Source organism: Rhinopithecus bieti, unplaced genomic scaffold, assembly GCF_001698545.2.
Source record: "Rhinopithecus bieti isolate Rb0 unplaced genomic scaffold, ASM169854v2 scaffold_13621, whole genome shotgun sequence".
Taxonomy (NCBI): Eukaryota; Metazoa; Chordata; class Mammalia; order Primates; family Cercopithecidae; genus Rhinopithecus; species Rhinopithecus bieti.
The window spans coordinates 563337-584806 of record NW_016807522.1 but is presented as its reverse complement, the minus strand read 5'-3'; the positions used below and the strand labels follow the sequence as shown (position 1 = coordinate 584806).

At 42.9% G+C, this 21470-nt stretch overlaps 1 long non-coding RNA gene across 1 annotated transcript in view; it reads left to right on the top strand.

Moving 5' to 3' along the window:
- The window catches only part of LOC108536165 (uncharacterized), a 36707-nt gene that overhangs the window by 4115 nt on the left and 11122 nt on the right, over positions 1-21470 (top strand). The window contains exon 3 of the long non-coding RNA XR_001887436.1: positions 39-279. This is a non-coding gene — a long non-coding RNA (uncharacterized LOC108536165). The remainder of the gene's footprint in view (positions 1-38; positions 280-21470) is intronic.

The following is a 21470-nucleotide window of genomic DNA, read 5'->3' as shown; positions in this document are numbered from 1 at the left end:
GATACAAATGACAGACAACTATGTCCCTTCACTAACAGGAAATAGAAGTCATCAAGATGAACAGAAAGCAGATGTCAGCAGCCCTCATATAAAGTCATCATACTTCATCCAGTTAAAACCTGAGACAGTTCTCACACAAGAAGGCCTAACTCAAAGAGACTGGGTTCTCATGAGGCAGGTTCATGCAAAACCAAGGGAAGCTTACAACTTTGGGATTCTCCAGTTTCCCTTGGAAAAGACCTACAATCATTTGCTTAAGTAAATGAGCACTGGACAAAGGTGAGTATTGTTATCTTTCAGAAGCTCTTGGCCATGAAGGTCTTGTTGGCATAAAACCCATGGTTTGGAAAGATCACCATGACCCCTGTTAGAGTAATGGCCTAGGGCGATGGTCAGGAAACTGATGTATTCCTTGCCAACTTCTGCCTCTAAGTGAGTGCACTCTGTTCATGAACCTCTCTCCTCTATAGTTATGTTCCCAGGATCTCATGTACAATCAGGAGTCATAGACTTAGAAAAGGCAAAAATACAGTGTTTCTGTGGCCTGTGAGATATGACTTATAATTCTAGGAAAAAAACAATTGCAGATGGGAAGCCTAAATCTGTCAATGCTCACCCAAGACAATATAATCAATAAAAATCAGTATCAACTCCCAAGGCAAATTATTTCCTGTATATAGATGGCAGAGATGATCACCACCATCAAAAACTCAAGGACCAGTGCTGTTGGTCTGGTCATCTCTTTCATGGAATTCACCAGTCTGGTATCTTCAAAATCCAGAGGGATGATGGCAGATGACAGGAAACTAATGCGAACACCATCAGTTGTACCTCCACTGTAGCAGCAGTAATGGATGTTATCTCTTCATTATAATATCCAGGGAGAGGGAGAGGATGATATTATTCCCAATACTCTAAACACCCTGAGTGTACAGCCTCTGTGATATTTTTTATAATATCTGGTAGGGGGAGAATTGTATTACTCCTAATATCTCAGGGGACGTGCCCCTCTGTGATAATGTTCCTAATACACAGGAGGGGAGATGATATTACTCTTAATATCACAGGGAGTGTACACCCCACTGTAATATTGTTTATAATATCCGGGGGGGGGGGAAAGAATGATATTACTCCCAATATCACAGAGTGTACACCAACCTGTGATATTATTTGTAATATCTGTAAGGGGAAGAATAATATTACTCTCAATGTCACAGGAAGTGTACACCCTTCTGTGATATTGCTCAAAAGATCCAGTTATGGAGAGGATGATATTACTCTCAATATCTTAAACACCCTGTATGTAAACCCTCTGGGATGTTCCTCATAATATCCAGAGGGAGAGAGGATGATATTACTCCCAATATCGCATGAGGTGTACACCCTTCCTGTTATATTGTTTCTGATATCTAGGAAGGGAGAGGATGATATTACTTCCAATATCGCAGGAGATTTACACCCCACCTGTGATGTTGTTCCTAATATCCTGGATGGGAGAGGATGATATTACTCCTAGTGTCACAGGGGATGTACACCTTCCCTGTAATATTGTTCGTAATATCTAGAAAAGGAGAGAATAATATTATTTTCAACATCACAGTAGGTGTACACCTTCCTTGTTACATTGTGGCTAATATCTAGGGAAAAAGATGATATTACTACCACTATTGCAGAAGGTGTACACCCGCCCCCGTGATATTGTTCCTAATATCCAGAAAAGAAGAGAATGATATTACTCCCAATATTGCAAGGGGTGTACATTCAACCTGTGATATTGTTCCTAATATCCAGGAAGAAACAGAATGATATTACCTTTAATATCAAAGGGAGCGTCCCCCGCCCGTGATATTGTTTCTAATATCCAGGAAACGGAAGGATGATATTACTCTCAATATCGCAGGGGTTGTACACCCTCCTCTTGTGATATTGTTCCTAACATCCGGGGGAGGTGAAATAGTATTATTCCCAGTATCACAGGGGGTGTACACAACTGTCGTGATATTGTTCCTAATTCCCATGGGGGAAAGGATGATATTACTCTCAATATCTCAGGGGGATGTACACCCTCCCTGTGATATTGTTCCTAATATCCAGGGTGGGAGAGGATGATATTACTCCCAAAATCACAAAGGGTGTACACCCCTCTTGTGATGTTGTTCCTAATATCCAGGGGGAAGCGGATAATATTACTCCCAATATCACAGGGGATTTACACCCCCTTGTGATATTGTTCCTAATATCCAGGAAATGAAATGATGATATTACTGTGAATATTCCAGGGGGTGTCCTCCCTTCTGTGATATTGTTCCTAATATCCAGGTTGGGGAGACGATGATATTTCTCCAAATATCGCAAGGGGTGTACACCAACCCTATGATATTTTTCCTAATGTCCATGGGGGGAGAGGATGATATTACTCCCAGTATCAAAGGGGGTGTACACCACCTTTGTGATATTGTTCCTAATATCCATGAAAAAAGAGGATGATATTACTTTCAATATCGCAGGGGATGTACACGCTTCCTGTTATGTGGCTCCTAATATTCAGGGGAAAAGAGGATGATATTACTCCCAATTTCAAATGGTGTGTACACCCACTCTGTGATTTTTTTTTTTGAGACGGAGTCTTGTTCTGTCACCCAGGCTGGAGTTCAACGGCACAATCTCGGCTCACTGCAGCCTTTGCCTCCCAGGTTCGCGCAATTCTCCTGCCTCACCCTCTGGAGTAGCTGGGATTACAGGCGCCTGTCACCACGCCCGGCTAATTTTTGTATTTTTAGTAGAGACACGGTTTCACCATGTTCGTTGGGCTGGTCTTGAATTTCTGACTTCAAATAATCCACCTGCCTCGGCCTCCCAAAGTCCTGGGATTACAGGCATAACTTTCCCTGTGATATTCTTCCTAATATTCTGGAAAAAAGAGGATGATATTACTCCCAATATCGCAGGAGGTGTACACTCCCCCTGTGATATTGTTCCCAATATTCAGAGGAGGAGAGGATGATATTATTTTCTGTATCACAGAAGTTGTACACCTCCCCCGTGATGTTTTCCTAATACCCAGTGGGGAGAGATTATTAGTCGCAAAATCACAGAAGGTGGAAACCCCCGTTTGATATTGTTCCTACTATTGGGGGGTGGGGAGAGAATGATATTACTCCTAGTATCACAGGGCATGTACACCCCCACTGTGATATCGTTCCTAATATCCAGAACGGGAGGGAATGATATTACTCCTAATATCACAAAGGGTGTACACCCCTGCTGTGATATCGTAAATATTCTGTGTGTACACCCCCCTGTGTTATGGTTTGTAATATCCAGGGGGGAGAGGGTGATATTTACCCCCATATTGCGGGGGATGTACACCCTTCTGTGATATGGTTCGTTATATCCAGGGAAGAAAAAGGTAATATTGCTCCCCATACCGCGGACAGCGTACACCCCCATGTAATATGGTTTGTAATATCCAGGAGTGGAGAGGATGATATTGCTCCTTATATCAAGGAAGGTGTACACCTTATTGTTATATGGTTTGAAATATCCAGGGGAGGAGAAAGTGATATTGCTCCCCATATCACAGAGGGTGTAAACCCCCTGTGATGTGATTGGTAATATCCAGGAAAGAAAAGGGTGAAATTGCTCCCAATATCGCGGGGGGTATACTCCCTTCTTTGATATGGCTCATAATATCCAAGAGGGGAGACGGTGATATAGCTTGCCCTATCGGGGAGGGTGTTCACCCTCCTGTGATATTTTTTGTAATATCTAGGGAAAGAGAGGATGATATTACTCCCAATATCGCAGAAGGTTTACACCATTCTGTGATATTGTTCATAATATCCAGGGAAGGAGAAGATGATATTACTACCAATATCACAGGGAGTGTAGAACTCCTGTGATATTTTTTGTAATATCCAGGAAAGGAGAGGATGATATTACTCTAATATTGCAGAAGGTTTACACCCCTATGTGATATTGTTCATAATAACCAAGGAAAAAGAGAATGATATTACTCCCTATATCACAAAGGGTGTATACCCATTTGTGATATTGTTCATAATATCCAGGGGAAGAGAGGATAATATTACTCCCAATATCGCAAGGGGTGAAAACTCCCCTGTGACATTGTTCATAATATTTAGGGAAAGAGAGGGTGATACTACTCCAAATATCACAGTGGGTGTACACCCCCCTATGATATTGTTCCTAATATCCAGAAGGGGAGAGGATGATATTATTACCAATATCGCAGAAGGTGTACACCGTCCTCTGATATTCTTCATAATATCCAGATGGGGAGAGGATGATATTACTCCTAATATGGCAGGGGGTGTACACCCCCTTGTTTTATTGTTTGTAATATTCAGGGGAAGAGACGATTATATTATTCCCAATATCGCAGGGTGTGTACATCACTCTGTGATGCTGTTCATAATATCCAGGGGAGAAGAGGAAGTGTACACACCCCCGGTGATATTGTTTGTAATATCAAAAAATATTTTGATATTACAGGAGTAGAGAGGATGATATTACTCCCAATATTGCAGGGGGTGTACACCTTTTTGTGATATTGTCATAATATTAAGAAGGGGAGAGGATGATGTTACTAACAATATCACAAAAACTGTACAATCCCTGTGATATTGTTCGTAATATCCAGAAGAAGAGAGGATATTACTCTCAATCTCGCAGAAGATATACACCACCCTGTGATATGGTTCATAATATCCTAGGGGAAAGAGGATGACATAACTCTCAATATCGCAATTCCCTCTGGCATTGTTCATAATATTCAGAGGGGAAAAGGATAATATTACTTTCAATATCACAGGTGGTGTACACATTCCTCTGATATTATTTATAATATCCAGAGTGACAGAAAATATTGCTCCCAATATCACAGGAGGTGTACACTCCCCCGTGACATTGTTTGTAATATCCATACAAACATTGGGATACTATTACTCCCAATATCTCAGGGGATGTATACCCCCCTTTGATATTGTTCCTAATATTCAGAAGAGGAGAGGATGATATTACTTCCAAAATCACAGGGGGTGTACACTCCCTCTGTAATATTGTTTCTAATATTCATGAGTGGAAAGAAAGATATTACTCCCAATATTACAGGGGGTGTATACCACACTGTGATATTGTTCACAATATTCGGGAAGGGAGAGAATGATATTACTCCCAATATCAAAGTAGGCGTACATCCCCCTGTGATATTGATCATAATATCCAGAAGTAAAGACGATAACATTACTTCTACTATCACAGGTGATGTACACCTTTGAATACTGTTCATAATATTAAGGGGGGGAGGGGATGACATCTCTCCCAATACCGCAAAGTGTGTACACCACCTGTGACATAGTTCCAAATACCCAGAGGAAAAAAATGATGTTATTACTCTTAATGTCTCAGGGAGTGTACACCCTCCTGTGATATTGTTTGTAACATCCAGAAGAAAGAGGCTGATGTTACTCTTAATATCGCATGGGGTGTACATCCCTCCGGATATTATTCATAATATCTGGGGGGAAGTGGATGATATTAATTTCGGTATTGCAGGGAATGTTACACCCCCTTGTAATATTGTTTGTGATATTCAGAATGGGAGAGGATGATATTACTTGCAATATCAGAGTGGGTGTACATTGTTCATAATATTTAGGGAGAGGGTGGAGTGTACACCCCACTGTGATATTGTTCGTAATATCCGGGAAAGGAGAAAATGACATTCCTCCCAATATGGCAGGGGGTGTACACCACCTATCATATTGTTCAAAATATCCAGGAGGAGTCCCAGCTACTCGGGAGGCTGAGGCAGGAGAACGGCATAAACCCGGGAGGCGGAGCTTGCGGTGAGCTGAGATCCGGCCACTGCACTCCAGCCTGGGCGATAGAGCGAGACTCCGTCTCAAAAAAAAAAAAAAAATCCAGGAGGGGAGAGGATATGTCTCCAAGTATCACAAGGGGTGTACACCCCGCTGTAATATTGTTCCTAATATCCAGGGGGTAAGAAGATAATATTACTCCCAATATTGCAGGGCATGTACACTCCCCTCATGATATTGTTCTTAAAACTCATGGGAAGAAAGAATATTACTCCTAATATCACAGGGGGTGCACATCCACCCTGTGACATTGTTGCCAATATCCGGCAATGGAGAGGATGATATTACTCCCAATATTGCAGGGGGTGTACACCCCACTGGGATATTGTTTCCAATATCAAGGAGGAAAAAGGATGATATTACTCCCAATGTCGCAGGGTGTGTACATCCCCTTTGTGATATTGTTCCTAATATCCAGGAGAGAAGAGGTGACATTCCTTCCAAAATTGAAGGGGTGTGCACACCCATTGAGATATTGTCTCTAATATCCAGACCGAAAGAGGATGATACTATTTCCAATATTGCAAGGGGGTACACCCCCTCTGTGATATTGTTTCTAATATCCAGGAGGAGAAAGAAAAATGTTAATCCCAATATCACAGAGGGTGTACATTCGCCCTGTAATGTTGTTCGTAATGTTCAGGAAGTGAGAGGATGATACTATTTCCAGTATCACAGGGCATGTACACCCCCTTGTGATATTGTTCCTAATATCCAGGAAAAGAGAGAATCATATTACTGTCAACATTGCAAGGCGAATTCACTGGTTCTGTGATATTTTTTCTGATATCCAGGGGAGAAAATGGTATTACTTCCAATATTCCAGTGGGTGTACACCCGTTCTATGATATTATTTCTAATATCCGGAGGAGAGAGGATGATACTACTGTCAGTATCCCCTGTGACATTGTTTCTAATATTCAGAGGGAGAGAGGGGTATATTACTCCCGGTATTGCAGGGGGTGTACACTCCCCCTGTGAAGTTGTTCCTAATATCCAGGGGTTGAGAGAATGATATTACTCCCAATATCGCAGGCGGTGTAACCCCTGTGTGATATTGTTCCTAACATCCAGAGGAAAAGATGATGATGTTATTTTCAATATCACAGGGGTTTGCACATCACTGTGATATTGTTTCTAATATCCAGGGGAGGAGAGGATGATATTATTGTTAATATCACAGGAGGTGTACCCCACCCTGTGATATTGTTCCTAATATCCAGGGTAGAAGAGGATAATATTACTTCCAATATCGCAAAGGGTGTATAACCTCCTGAGATACTGGTACTAACATTCAGGGAGGGAGAGGATGATATTACTTTCAATATCACAGGGGGTGTACACACTCTCTGTGATATTGTTCCTAATATCCAGTGGAAGAGAGGATGATATAACTTTCAATATCGCAGGGGGTGTACAATCCCGCAGTGACATTGTTCTTAATATCCAGTGAGGGTTATGATAATACTATTTTCAATATTGCTGCGTATGTACAGCCTCCCAGTGATATTGTTTCTAATATCCAGGAGGGGAGAAAATAATATTACTCCCAATATCTTAGAAGATGTACACCCTCCCCATAATATTGTTTCTAATACCCAGGGGTTAGAGGATGATTTTACTTTCAATATCACAGAGGGAGTAAACCTTCCCGGTGATATTGTTTTTAATATTTAAAAGGAGAGAAGATAAAATTACTCCCAATATACAGGGGGTGTACACCCCCCTCTGACATTCTTTTTAATATCCAGACAGAAAGAGGATGATACTACTTTCAATATTGCACGGGATGTATAAATCCCATGTGTTATTGTTCTGAATATACATGTGGGGAGAGTATGATATTACTGCAAATATCGCAGGTGGTTTACATTCCCCCTGTGATACTGTTTCTAACATCCAGGGAGGGAGAGGATATTAGTCTTAATATTGCAGGGGGTGTACCCACGCCTATGATATTGTTCCTAATATCCATAGGGGGAGAGGATGATATTACTCAGAATATGGCAGGGAGTGTACACACGCCCTGTGATGTGGTTCCTAATATACAGCGGAGAAGGGGATAATATTGATCTCAATATTGCAGGGGGTCTACAACCCCCTATGATATTGTTCCTAATATACAGAAGGGGACAGTATTATATTGTTCCTAATATCGCAGGTGGTGTACAATGCCCTGTGATATTGTTCCTAATATCCAGGGCGGGAGAGGATGATATTACCCCCAGTATCGCAGGGGGTGTGCACTTTCATATATTGTTGCTATGATGGGGCGGAGAAATGACATTAGTCCTGATATAGCAGGGTGTGTACACCGCCCCTCCGTGATATTGTTCCTAATATCAAGGGGGAGAGAGGAGGATATTACTCCCAGTATCACAAGGGATGTACATCCTCCATGTGATATTGTTCGTAATATTCAGGATGAGAGAGGATGACATTACTCTCAATATCACAGAAAGTGTACACCCACTCTGTGATATTCTTCATAATATCCAGGGAAGGAGACGAATATATGACTTTCAATATCGCTGAGAGTGTACATCCCTTTTGTGATATTGTTTCTAATATCCGGGAAGGGAGAAGATTATGTTACTCCCAGTATTGCAGGCAGTGTACACCTTTTTTGTGGTATTGTTCCTAATATCCAGAAAGGGAAAGGATGTTATTACTCCCAATATTGCAGGTGGTGGGCACCCCCCTGTGATATTGTTCCTTATATCAAGGAAAAGAAAGAATATTATTCACAATATCGAAGAGAGTGTACACCCCTCCTGTGATACTGTATTTAATATTCATGGGGAAAGAGGATGATGTTACTCCCAATATCGCAGGGGGTTTACACCCACACTGTGATATTGTTCCTAAAATCCAGTGGAGGAGAAAATGATATTGTTCCCAATACTGCAGGGTGTATGCACCCCCCCATTATATTGTTCCTAATATCCAGCGGTGGAGAGGATATTACTTTCAATATCACAGGGAGTGTATACCCGCCTGTGACATTTTTCTAATATCAAATAAGGGAAAGGATGACATTACTCCATTACTCCCAATATGGCAGGAGGTGTACCTGCCCTGTGATATTGTTCCTAATATCCAGGGAGGGAGAGGATGATATTACTTTCAATACTGCAGAGGCTGTACACCCTCTGTGATCTTGTTCTTAATTTTTACGTTGGAAGAAAATGATATTAGTCCAAATATCACAGAAGGTGTACACACTTCCAATAATATTGTTCTTAACATCCAGGGGGAGAGGGTGATATTACTCCCAAAATCTCTGGGGTGTACACCCCTTGTGATATTTTCCTAATATCCAGGGAAGGAAACGATGATATTACTGTAAATATTCCAGGGAGTGTACACCTTCCTAATATCCTAATATTGTTCCTAATATCCAGGGGTGGGAGAGGATTATATTACACCCAATATCGCAGTGGGTGTACACCTCTCCTGTGATATTGTTTCTAATATCCAAGCGAGGAGAAAATGATGTCAATACTACAGAGGGTGTACACCTTCCCCATGATATTGCTCCTAATATTCAGAAGGAAAGAAGATGATATAACTTTCAATATCGCAGAGGTTGTACACAACCCCTGTGATATTTCTCCTAATACCCAGGAAGAAAGAGGATGATATTACTCCCATTATAGCAGACGGTATACACCTCCCTGTAATATTGTTTCTAATATCAAGGCTGGGAGAGGATGATATCACTCCCAGTATCACAGGGGGTGTACACCACACCCCGTGATATTGTTACTAATATCCAGGGTGAAGAGGATAATATTATTTTCAATATTGCAAGGGCTGTACACCCCCTGTGATATTGTTGTTAATATTTAGGTTGGGAGAAAATGATATTAGTCCAAATATCACAGAGAGGGTACACATTTCCGATAATATTGTTCTTAATATCCAGGGGGAAGAGGATATTACATCCAATACCTCAGGAGTGTATTCTCCCCTTGTGATACTGTTCCTAATATCCAGGGAAGAAAACGATTATGTTACTGTGAATATTCCAGGGGGTGTACATCCCCTTTGTGATATTGTCCTAATATCCGCAGGGGAGAAGATAATATTACTCCCAATATCGCAGAGGGGAAAACACACCCCCTGTGATATTGTTTCTAATATCCAAGCGAGGAGAAAATATTACTCCCAATATCTCAGGGGATGTACACTTTCCCTAGGATGTTGTTTCTAATATTCAGAGGGAAAATGGGTGATATTACTTTCAATATCCCAGGGGTTGTACACAACCACTGTGATATTGCTCCTAATATCCAGGAAGAAAGAGGATGATATTACTCCCGTTATAGCAGGGTGTATACACCTCCCCTGTAATACTGTTCCTAATATCAAGGCTGGGATATACTTGGGGGGAAGGATGATATTACTCCCAATATCACAGGGGTTACAAAACCTTCCGTGATACTGCTCCTAAAAACCAGGGCGGAAGAAGATGGTATTACTCCTAATATCCCAGGAGGTGTATACTCCCCCGTTATGTTGCTCCTAACATGCAAAAAAGGAGAGGATGACATTACTGTCAATGTTGCAGGGTGTGTACACCACCCCTGTAATATTTTTCCTAATATTTAGGGTGAGAGAGGATGATATTACTCCCAATATCGCAGGGGGTGTATGCACACCCCTGTGATATTTTCTTAAAATCGAGGGGAAAGAGGATGATATTTCTCTAAATATTGCAGAAGGTGTACACCCCCCCCCCAGTGATATTGTTCCTAATATCTGGGGGTAAGATAATTAAATTACTTTCAATATCTCAGAGAGTGTACATCCCCCTTGCGATATTGCTCCTAATATCCAGAGCAAAAGAGAATGATATTACTCCCAATATCGCAGGAAGTGTACATTTAACCTGTAATATTGCTCCTAATATCCAGGGGGGAAGAGAATAGTATTACTCCCAATATCGTAGGGGTTGTACATCTTTTCTGTGATATTGTTGCAAATATTTAGAAGAGGGAGAGAATATTACTCACAATATCTCAGGGAATGTATACTTCCCCTCTGATATTGTTCTAATATCCAGAAAAAGAGAGGATAATACTACTCCCAATATTGCAGGGGTGTACACTCCCCTTGTGATATTGTTCCTAATATAAAGGAAGGAAGAGGATGATATTACTCCTCATATAGAAGGGGGCATACACCCCCCTTGTGATACTGTTACTAATATTCAGGGAGGGAGAGGAATATATTACTCCCAATATAGCAGGGAGGGTACACACCCCCGCCCCATGATATTGTTCCTAATATCCAGGGAAGCAGAGGATGATATTACTTTCAATATTGCAGGGAGTGTGCAGTCCCCCTGTGATATTGTTCTTAATATTCAGGGGGGAGAGGATGTTATTATGCCCGATATAGCAGTAGAGGTACACCCCCCAAGTGATATTCTTCCTAATATCCAGGGGTGAAGAGAATGATAGTACTCCCAATATTGCAGGTGGTGTACACCCCTCCGTGATATTGTTTCTAATATTACTCCCAATATCGCTGGAGGTTTACACCCCCTTCGTGATATTGTTCCTAGTATCCAGGAAAGGAAACGATGATATTACTGTGAATATTCCAGGGGGTGTACATCCCCTTTGTAATATTGTTCCTCATATCCAGAATGTGGAAAGGATGATATTACTCCCAATATCGCAGGGGGTGCACGCCGCTCCTGTGATATTGTTTTTAATATCCAGGAGGGGAGAAGATGACATTAATCTCAATATGGCAGGGGGTGAACACTCCCTGGGATATTGCACTTAATAGTTAGGTTGGGAGAAAGTGATATTAGTCTCAATATTGCAGGGGATGTGCCCTCCCCTTGGTGATATTACTTTTAATATCAAGGAGGGAGAAAATGGCATTACTCCCAATATCACAGGGGGTGTACACCCCTCCTGTGATATTGTTCCTAATATCCAGGCTGGGAGAACGTAATATTACTCCCAATATCTCCCAAGGTGTACACCCCTCCTGTGATATGTTTCCTAATATCCATGGGGGGAGAGGATTATATTACTCCCAATATTGCAGGGGGTGTACATCCATCCTGTGATATTGTTCCTAGTATCAAAAAGGGAAGAGGATGATATTATTCCCAATGTCACAGGGGGTGTACACCACTCTTGTGATATTGTTCCTAATATCCAGGGAAGAAAACGATGATATTATTGTGAATATTACAGGGGGTGTACACACCCCTGTGATATTGTTTTTAATATACAGGATGGGAGAGGATGATGTTACTCCCAATATCACAGAAGGTGTACACCCCACTGTGATATTATTCTTAATATTTTGGTGGGGAGAAAATGATAGTAGTCTCCACATCACAAGAGGTGTACACTCCTCAGGTGATATGGTTTTTAAAATCAAGGGGTGGAGGGGATGATATTACTTTCAACATCACAGGGGGTGTACACCCCTCCTATGATATTGTTCCTTATATCCAGGTGAGGGGAAAATAATATTACTCCCAATATCGCAGGGGTGTACACACCCCTGTGATATTGTTCCTAATATTCAGGGGAAAGATGATAATATTACTTTCAATATCATAGGGTTTGTACACCTTTCCTGTGATATAGTTTTTAATATTCAGAGGGAAAGAGCATGATATTACTCCCATTGTAGCAAGGGGTGTACACCCCCCCTGTGATATTGTTCCTAATATCCAGAAGTGGTGAGGATGACATTACTCCCAATATAGCAGGGAGTATGCACCCCACCTATGATATTGTTTCCAATATCCAGGGGAAAAGAGTATGATATTATGCCCAATGTCGCAGAGGGTGTATACTTTTCCTGTGATATTGTTTCTAATATTCAGGCAGGGAGAAGGTGATATTACTCTCAATACCACAGAAATTGTACACCCCAGCAGTGATATTCTTCATAATAATCAGGGAAAAAGAGGATGATATTACTACTAATATTGCAGGGGGGTTACACTTCCTCTATGGTAGTGTTCCTAATATCCAGGAAGAAAGAGGATGATATTAATCCCATTAACCAGAAAGTGTACACCCACCCTGTCATGTTCCTAATATCCAGCAGGAAAGAGGATGATATTACTCCCAATATCGGAGAGGGTGTACACTCCCCCTTGATATTGTTTCTAATATCCAGGGGAGTGGGAAACGATGATATTACTCCCAATATCACAGAGTATGTACACCACCCTGATATTGTTCCTAATATCCAAAGGAAATATGAAAATAATACTCCCAATATCTCAGGGTGTGTACATCTCTCCTGTGATATTATTCCTAACATCCACAGGAAGAGAGAATATTACTCTCAATATCACAGTGGGTGTACACCTCCCTGTGATATTGTTCCTAATATTCATGCGGGGAGAGGATGATATCACAGGGCGTGTGCACCAATCTGTGATATTGTTCCTAATATCCATGGCGGGGAGGATGATATCACTCTCAATGTCGCAGGAAGTGTACACCTCTCTTGTTATGTTTTTCTTAATATCCAGGAGGGGAGAGGATGATATTACTCCCAATATCGCAGGGTATGTCCACCCCCCCTTTTATATTGTTCCTAATACCCAGTGGAAAACAGGATGACATTACTCCCAATATCGCAGAAGATGTACAATGCCCCTGTAATATTGTTCCTAATATTTTGGGGAAAGAGAGGATTATATAACTTACAATATCGCAGGGGGTGTACACCACCCCTGTGCTATTGTTCCTAATATCCTTGATAGGAGAGGATGATATTACTCCCAATATCTCAGGGGGTGCATATTCCCCTGTTATATTGTTTTAATATCCAGGAGATGGCCGGGCACTGTGGCTCAAGCCTGTAATCCCAGCACTTTGGAGACGCGGCCCGATACACCGAGGGTCAGGAGATCGAGACCACCTGGCTAACACGGTGAAACCCCGTCTCCTACTAAAAAAATACAAAAAACTAGCCAGGGCGAGGTGGCGGGCCGCCTGTAGCCCACCTACTGGGGAGGCGGAGGCAGGAGAAGGCGTAAATCCGGGAGGCAGAGCTTGCAAGTCGAGCTGAGATCCGGCCACTGCAGGTCCAGCCTGGCGACAGACGCGAGACCCTGTCCCTCAAAAACAAAAAAAAAAAAAATATCAGGGGAAGCGAGTGGTGATATTACAACCCAATATCACAAGGGTGCGTATACCCTCTCTAAGATATTGTTTCTTTTTTTTTTTTTTTTTTTTTTTTTTGAGACAGAGTTTGCTCTGTTGCCCAGCTGGAGTGCAGTGGCTGATCTCAGCTCACTGCAAGCTCCCCGTCTCCCAGGTTTATGCCCATTCTCCTGCCTCAGCCTCCCGAGTAGCTGGGCTACAGGCACCCGCCACCTCACCCGGCTAGTTTCTTTTATTTTTTAGTAGAGACGGGTTTCACCATTTACGCCAGGATGGGTCTGATCTCCTGACCTCGTGATCCGCCCGTCTCGGCCTCCCAAAGTGCTGCGGATTACAGCTTGAGCCACCGTGCCCCAGCCGAGTATTGTTCGTAATATTAGGGGGAGACAGGATGATAATTATTTCCCAATATCACGGGGGGGTTGTACCACCTCCCTTCTTACTGTCCAGGAGGGAGAGGTTGATATTACTGGATATATGAGCAGGGGTGTTCACACCTTCTGTGATATTGCTCTAATATCCAGAAAGGAGCGGAATGATATTATTCCCAAATATCGCGAACGTGTACAACCTCCCTGGTGATACTTGAGCGCGTAACATGTCAGAACGGGGAAGGATGATATTACTCAAAATATCGCATGGCAAGTACAGCATCCCCTCGTGTTCCATGTTCCTAATATCCAGAAGTGAACAGGATAATATTTAACTTTCAATATCGCAGGCGGAGTGTACAACCCCTTTGGATATGTTCCTAATATCCAGAAGGAAAGAGGGTGCATTACCTTTCCTATTGCAAGGGGTGTACACTCCTCTGTGGTATGGTTCCGTAATATCCAGGGAGAGAGAGGGTGGCTATTCTCCCGCATCATCGCCCGGTGTGTACACCCCCTGTGGTATGGGTTCATAATATTCATGGAGGAAAAGGGTGCCTATTACCTCCCCATATCCGGGGTGTGGTACACCCCTGTGGTATGTTTGTAATATTCACAGTGGAGGAGAAGGGTGGCTATTACCTCCATACGCGGGCATGATACACCCCACTGTGGTACAGTTCTTAATATCCAGGGGGAGAGAGGATGCTCTTACTCCCCATATCGCAGGGTGTGTACACCCCCGTGTGGTATGTTTTGTAATCTCCAGAAACGGAGAGGGTGTTATTACCCCTCATATCGCTGGAAATGTACACTCCCCTGTGGTATGGTTCAAAATATCCAGGGTAAGAGAAGTTGCTATTATTCCCCATTTTGCAGGAGGTGTACACCCCCCTATCGTATGGTTTGTAATATCCGGGGTGAGGGAGTGCTATTGAGAGAAGAGAGAAAGAGATCCCCTCCTCATATTGTTCTCTATTGTTTTATACTCATACTCAATACCTGTTTTAAGAAGAAATAAGGAAGCGAAACCAAAGACAGGCAGCTCGGCACCAGGCACCAGACCCAAAACCAGACCCGAAACCAGGCCTGGGCCTGCCTGACCTTAGCCTGATAGTTAAAATTCAACCCATGTCCTAGCAACCGATGTTATCCATAGATTCCAGATGTTGTATGGAAGGACATTGTGAAATTTCTTGTTCTGTTGTTTCACTCTGATTACCAGTGCATGCAGCCCCTGTCACATACCCCCTAGATTGCTCGATTAATCACAGCCCTTTCATGTAAAATATTTAATGTTGTGAGCCCTTAAAAAGGACATAAATTGTGCACTCAACAAGCTCGGATTTTGAGACGCTAGTCTGCCGATGCTTCCAGCTGATGAAAAGCCACTTCCTTCACTACCTCGGTGTCTGTGGGGTTTTGTCCGTGGCTCGTCCTGCTACACTATGACTCCCCATATCGAGGGGGGTGTACACCCCCTTGTAGTATGGATCGTAAAATCAAGGGGGTAGAGAGTGTGCAATTATCCCCATATCGCAGGGGGTGTACACCCCTTTGTGGTATAGTTTGTAATATCCACGACGGGAGAGAATGCTATTACTCCCCATATCGCGGAGAGTGTACACCGCCCTGTAGTATGGTTCGTATCCAGAAGGCGAGAGGTTGCTATTACTCCCCATATGGTGGGAATTGTACACCCCCGTATGATATGGTACGTAATATTGGGGGGGGTAAAGGATGATATCACTCACAATATCGCAGAAGGTGTTCACCCTATTGTGATATTGTCCATAATATCCAGGAGGGGAGAGGATGATATTACTTCCAATATCGCAGGGGTTGTAAAGCTCCATATGATATTGCTTGTAATGTCAAAGTGGGGAGAGGATGCTATTCCTTACAATATCGCAAGGGGTGTAACCTTCTTGTGAAATTGTGTGTAATATCCAGAAGGGGAGAGGAATTTTTTTTTATTTATTTATTTAAAAGTAAACTTTAATGTCAAAAATGCAAACTTGGGAAGGGCAGAAAGATGAAACACAAGGCTGCCACTTCACAATTGGAGGGTTGCACAGTGGCCTGGCAGAGGTGCTCCTCACTTCCCAGATGGTGCAGCGGCCGTGCAGAGGCCCTCCTCACTTCCCAGATGGTGAGGCAGCCGGTCAGAGGCGCTCCTCACCTCCCAGATGGTGGGATGCCTGAGTAGAGGTCCTCCTCACTTCCCAGAGAGCAGGGCGGTCAGCAGACGTCCTTCTCACTTCCCAGAGGGCAGGGCGGCCGGGCAGAGGCGCTCCTCACTTCCCAGGGTGCAGCGGCCGGGCAGCCGCGTTCCTTACTTTGACGACAAAGGGGGCGGGCAGAGGCCCTCCTCACTTCCCAGACGGTGGGGCGGCCAGGCAGAGTCACTCCTCACTTCCCAGACGGTGGGGCGGCCAGGCAGAGGCACTCCTCATTTCCCAGACGGTTCAAGGGCCGGCAGAGGCACTCCTCAATTCCCGGATGGAGCGGTGGCCGGGCAGAGGAGCTCCTCAATTCCCAGGCAAGGCGGTGGGAGCAGAGGTGCTCCTCACTTCCCAGATGGTGCAGGGGCCGGGCAGAGGTGCTCTTCACTGCCCAGAGGGTGGGGCGGCAGGTCACAGGTGCTCCTCACTGCCCAGATGGAGCAGCGGCCAGGCAGAGGCACTCCTCACTTCCCAGCTGGGCGGTGGCCGGGCGGAGGCGCTCCTCATTTCCCAGGTGGTGCAGAGGCCGGGCAGAGGCGCTCTGAGGAGAGGATAATGTTACTCCCAATATTGCAGGGGGTGCACACTCCCTTTGATATTGTACACCCCACTGTGATATTGTTCATAATATCCAATGTAGGAGAGGATGATATTACTTCCCATATCGCGGGGATCGTACATCCCCCTGTTACATTGTTTGTAATATTCAGGAAGAAAGAGGATAATACTACTCCCCATATCTCATGGGGTGTTCATTCCCCTGTGATATAGTTCATCATATCCAAGGGGAGAGGATTATATTACCTCTCACATATCGCATGGGGGTATACTTTGTGATATTGCTTGTAATATCCAAGGGGGGAGAGGATTACATTAGTCCCAATATCACAGGGGGTGTATACCCTCCTGTGATATTGTTCATAATATTAAGAGGGAAGAGGATAATATTACTCCCAATATAATTAACACCCTGTGTGTACACTCTTGTAATATTGCTTGTAATATCCAGTGGGGGAGAGGATGATATTACTTTCAATATCGCAGAACATGTACATCCTTCTGTAACAATGTTCATAATATCCAAGGCAAGAGAGGATGATACCACTTCCAAAATTGCAGGGCGTGTACATCTCCTGATGATATTGTTCCTAATATCCAGTGGGGAAGAAGATGATAGTACTCCCAATATCACAAAGGGTGTACACACCCCCTGGGATATTGTTCCTAATATAAAAAGAGGAGAGGATGATATTATTCCCAATATCACAGAAGGTGCAAACCCGCCTGTGATATTGTTTGCAATATTTGGGGGGAGAGGATTATATTACTCCCAATATCATAGGGTGTGTACATCCCCCTATGATATTGTTTGTAATATTCAGTGGAAAAGAGGATGATATTTCCCCCTATATCACAGAAGGTGTACACCCCCCTGTGATATTCTTTGTAATATCTAGAGGGGAAGAGGATGATATTACTACCAATAAAACAGGGGGTGTACACTTATTGTTATATTTTTTGTAATATTAAGGGAGGTAGACAATGATATTACTTCAAATATCGCAAAGAGTGTACACTCCCTGTGATATTGTTCCTAATATCCCAAGGCAGAGAAAATGGATGTGACTCCCAAAATCACAGAGGGTGTACACCACCCTGTGATATTTTTTGTAATATCAAGAAGAGAACAAGATGATATTACATAATATCCACAAGGGGAGAGAATGATATTACTCTTAATATTGCAGAGGGTGTACACTTTCCTGTGATATTGTCCATCATATTCATGGCAGAAGAGTAGAGTATGATATTACTCCCAATATCGCAGGAGGTGTACATCCCCTTGTGATATTGTTTGTAATATCCAAGGAGGGAGGGAATAATATTAGCCTCAATATCGCAGGGGGTGTTCACCCCTCTGTGAAATTGTTTGTAATATCTGGAAGAAAAGAGGATGATATTACTTCCAATATCCCAGAGAGTGTACACCCCCCTGTAATATTGTTCGTAATATCAAGGGGTGGAGAAAATTATATTACTCCCAATATCATAGGGGGGTGTACACTGGTTAAGGGGGTGTACATGCCCCTGTGATTTTGTTCATATTATCTAGGGGGAAAGAGGATGATATTACCCCCAATATTGCAGGGGGTGTAGAACCCCATATGATATTGTTCATAATATCCAGAAGGGGAGAAGACGATATTACTCCCAATATCATAAACACCCTGTGTGTACACTCCCCTGTGATATTGTTTGTAATATCCAGCGGGAAGAGGATGATATTCCTGAAAATATCACAGATAGTGTACACACCCCCATGATATTGTTTAGTATATCTGGAGGGGAAAGGATGATACTACTTCCAATATCATGGGGCCTGTACACCTTCCAGTGACATTGTTCCTAATATCTAGGGGGAAAGAGGACATTACTCCCAATATCACAAGTGTGTACACACACCCTCGTGATATTGTTCCTCATATTTGGGAAGAAAGAGCATGATATTAATCCCAATATCACAGGGGATGTATACCCCCCACTGTGATATTTTTCATCATATCCAATGTGGGACAGACCAATATTACTCCTAATATTGCAGGGGGTGTACACCCCTCCTTTGATATTGTTTTAATATCCAGAGGCAGAAAGAATATTACTCCCAATAATGCAGGGTGTGTACACACACACTGATATTGTTCTTAACATTCAGGGAGAGAAAGGCCAACATTGCTCCCAATTTGCAGAGTGTGTACCCCCTCCCTTAATATTGTTCCTAATATTCTGGGAGGAGGAGATGATGATATTACTCCCAATATCACAGGGCGTGTACACCCCCCTGTAATATTGTTCCTAATATACAAGGGGGAGAGGATGGTGTTACTCCCAATATTGCAAGGGGTGTACACACCCCTTGTGATATTGTTCCTAATATCTCGAAGGGGAGAGAATGACATTACTCCCAATATAGTAGCAGGTGTACTCGTCCCCTGTGATATTGTTCCTAATATCCAGGTGAAGAGAGGATAATATTACTCCCAATACCACAGGATGTGTACATCCCCCTGTAATATTGGTTTTAATATCCGGGGAGAAAGGATAATATTACTCCCAATATCACTGGGTATGTACACATCCCTTGTGGTATTGTTTCTAATATCCAGTGAAGAAGAAGATAATATTACTTTCAATGTCATAGAGGGTGTACACTGTCTCTGTGATATTGTACCCAACATCCAGGGGGAAAAAGGATGATATTACTTACCAACATCCCATGATATTGCTTTTAATATCCAGGGGGAGAGAATAATATTACTTCCAATATCACAGGGGGCATACACCTTCCCTGTAACACTGTGTTTAATATCCAGAAGGCAAGAGGATGATATTACTCCCAATATCAAGAAGATGTACACCCTCCCAGGATATTGTTCCCGATATCTAGGTGAGGAGGATAATATTACTCCCGGTATTGCAGGGGGTTTACGTGCCCCTGTGACATTTGTTGTGGGAAGTCAGGGACCCCGAACAGAGGGACCTACTGAAGCCACTGCAGAAGAACATAAATTGTGAAGATTTCATTGACATTACTAGTTCCCCAAATTAACACATTTATAATTTCTTACACCTGCCTTTACTGCAGTCTCTTAACATACATTGTGAAGATTTCATGGACATTTATCACTTCCCCAATCAATACTCATAATTTCCTATACCTGTCTTTACTTTAATCTCTTAATCCTGTCATCTTCGTAAGCTGAGGATGTATGTCGCCTCAGGACCATGTGATGATTGAGTTAACTCCACAAATTGTTTGTAAAACATGTGTGTTTGAGCAATATGAAATCTAGGCACCCTGAAAAAGAACAGGATAATGACGATGTTCAGGGAACAAGGGAGATAACCATAAGGTCTGACTGCCTGCAGGACTGGGCAGAACAGAGTCATATTTTTCTTACTGCAGAAAACGAGTAGGAGAAATATCGCTGAATTCTTTTCCAAGTAAGGAATAACCCTGGGAAGGGAATGCATTCCCAGGGGAGGCCTATGGACAGCCGCTCTGGGAGTGTCTGCCTTATATGGTTGAAGATAAGGGATGAAATATGCCCTGGTCTCCTGCAGTGCCCTCAGGCTTGCTAGGATTAGGAAATTCCAGCCTGGTGAATTCTAATCAGACCAGTTCTCTGTTCTTGAACACTGTTTCCTGTTAAGATGTTTATCAATGACAATGCATGCACAGTGGGACATGGAACCTCATTAGTAATTCTAATTTCACCCTGGCCTTGTGACCTTGCTCTGCCCTTCTGCCCTTGTGATCTTTTATTGCCATTTGAAGCATATGATCTCTATGACCCACTACCTATTCGTACCCCACTCCCCTTTCGAAATCCCTAATAAAAACTTGCTGGTTTTACGGCTCAGGTGGGCATCATGGAACCTGCCAATATGTGATGTCACCCTCGGAGGTCCAGCTGTAAAATTTCTTGCTTTTGTACTCTTTTTCTTTATTTCTCAGACCAGCTGACACTTAAGAAAAATAGAAAAGAATCTACATTGAAATACTGGGGGCTGGTTCCCCTGATAGACATTTTTCCTAATATCCAGAAAGAAAGAAGATGATATTACTCCCAATATCACAGGGTTTGTGAACCCCACCTGTGATATTGTTTCTAATGTCCAGGATGGGAGAGAATGATATTACTCTCAATATTGCAGGGAGTGTGCACACCCCCTGTGATATTGTTCCCAATATCCAGGGAAAGAGGAGATGATATTACTCCCAATATTGCAAAGGTTGTAAACCCCTCC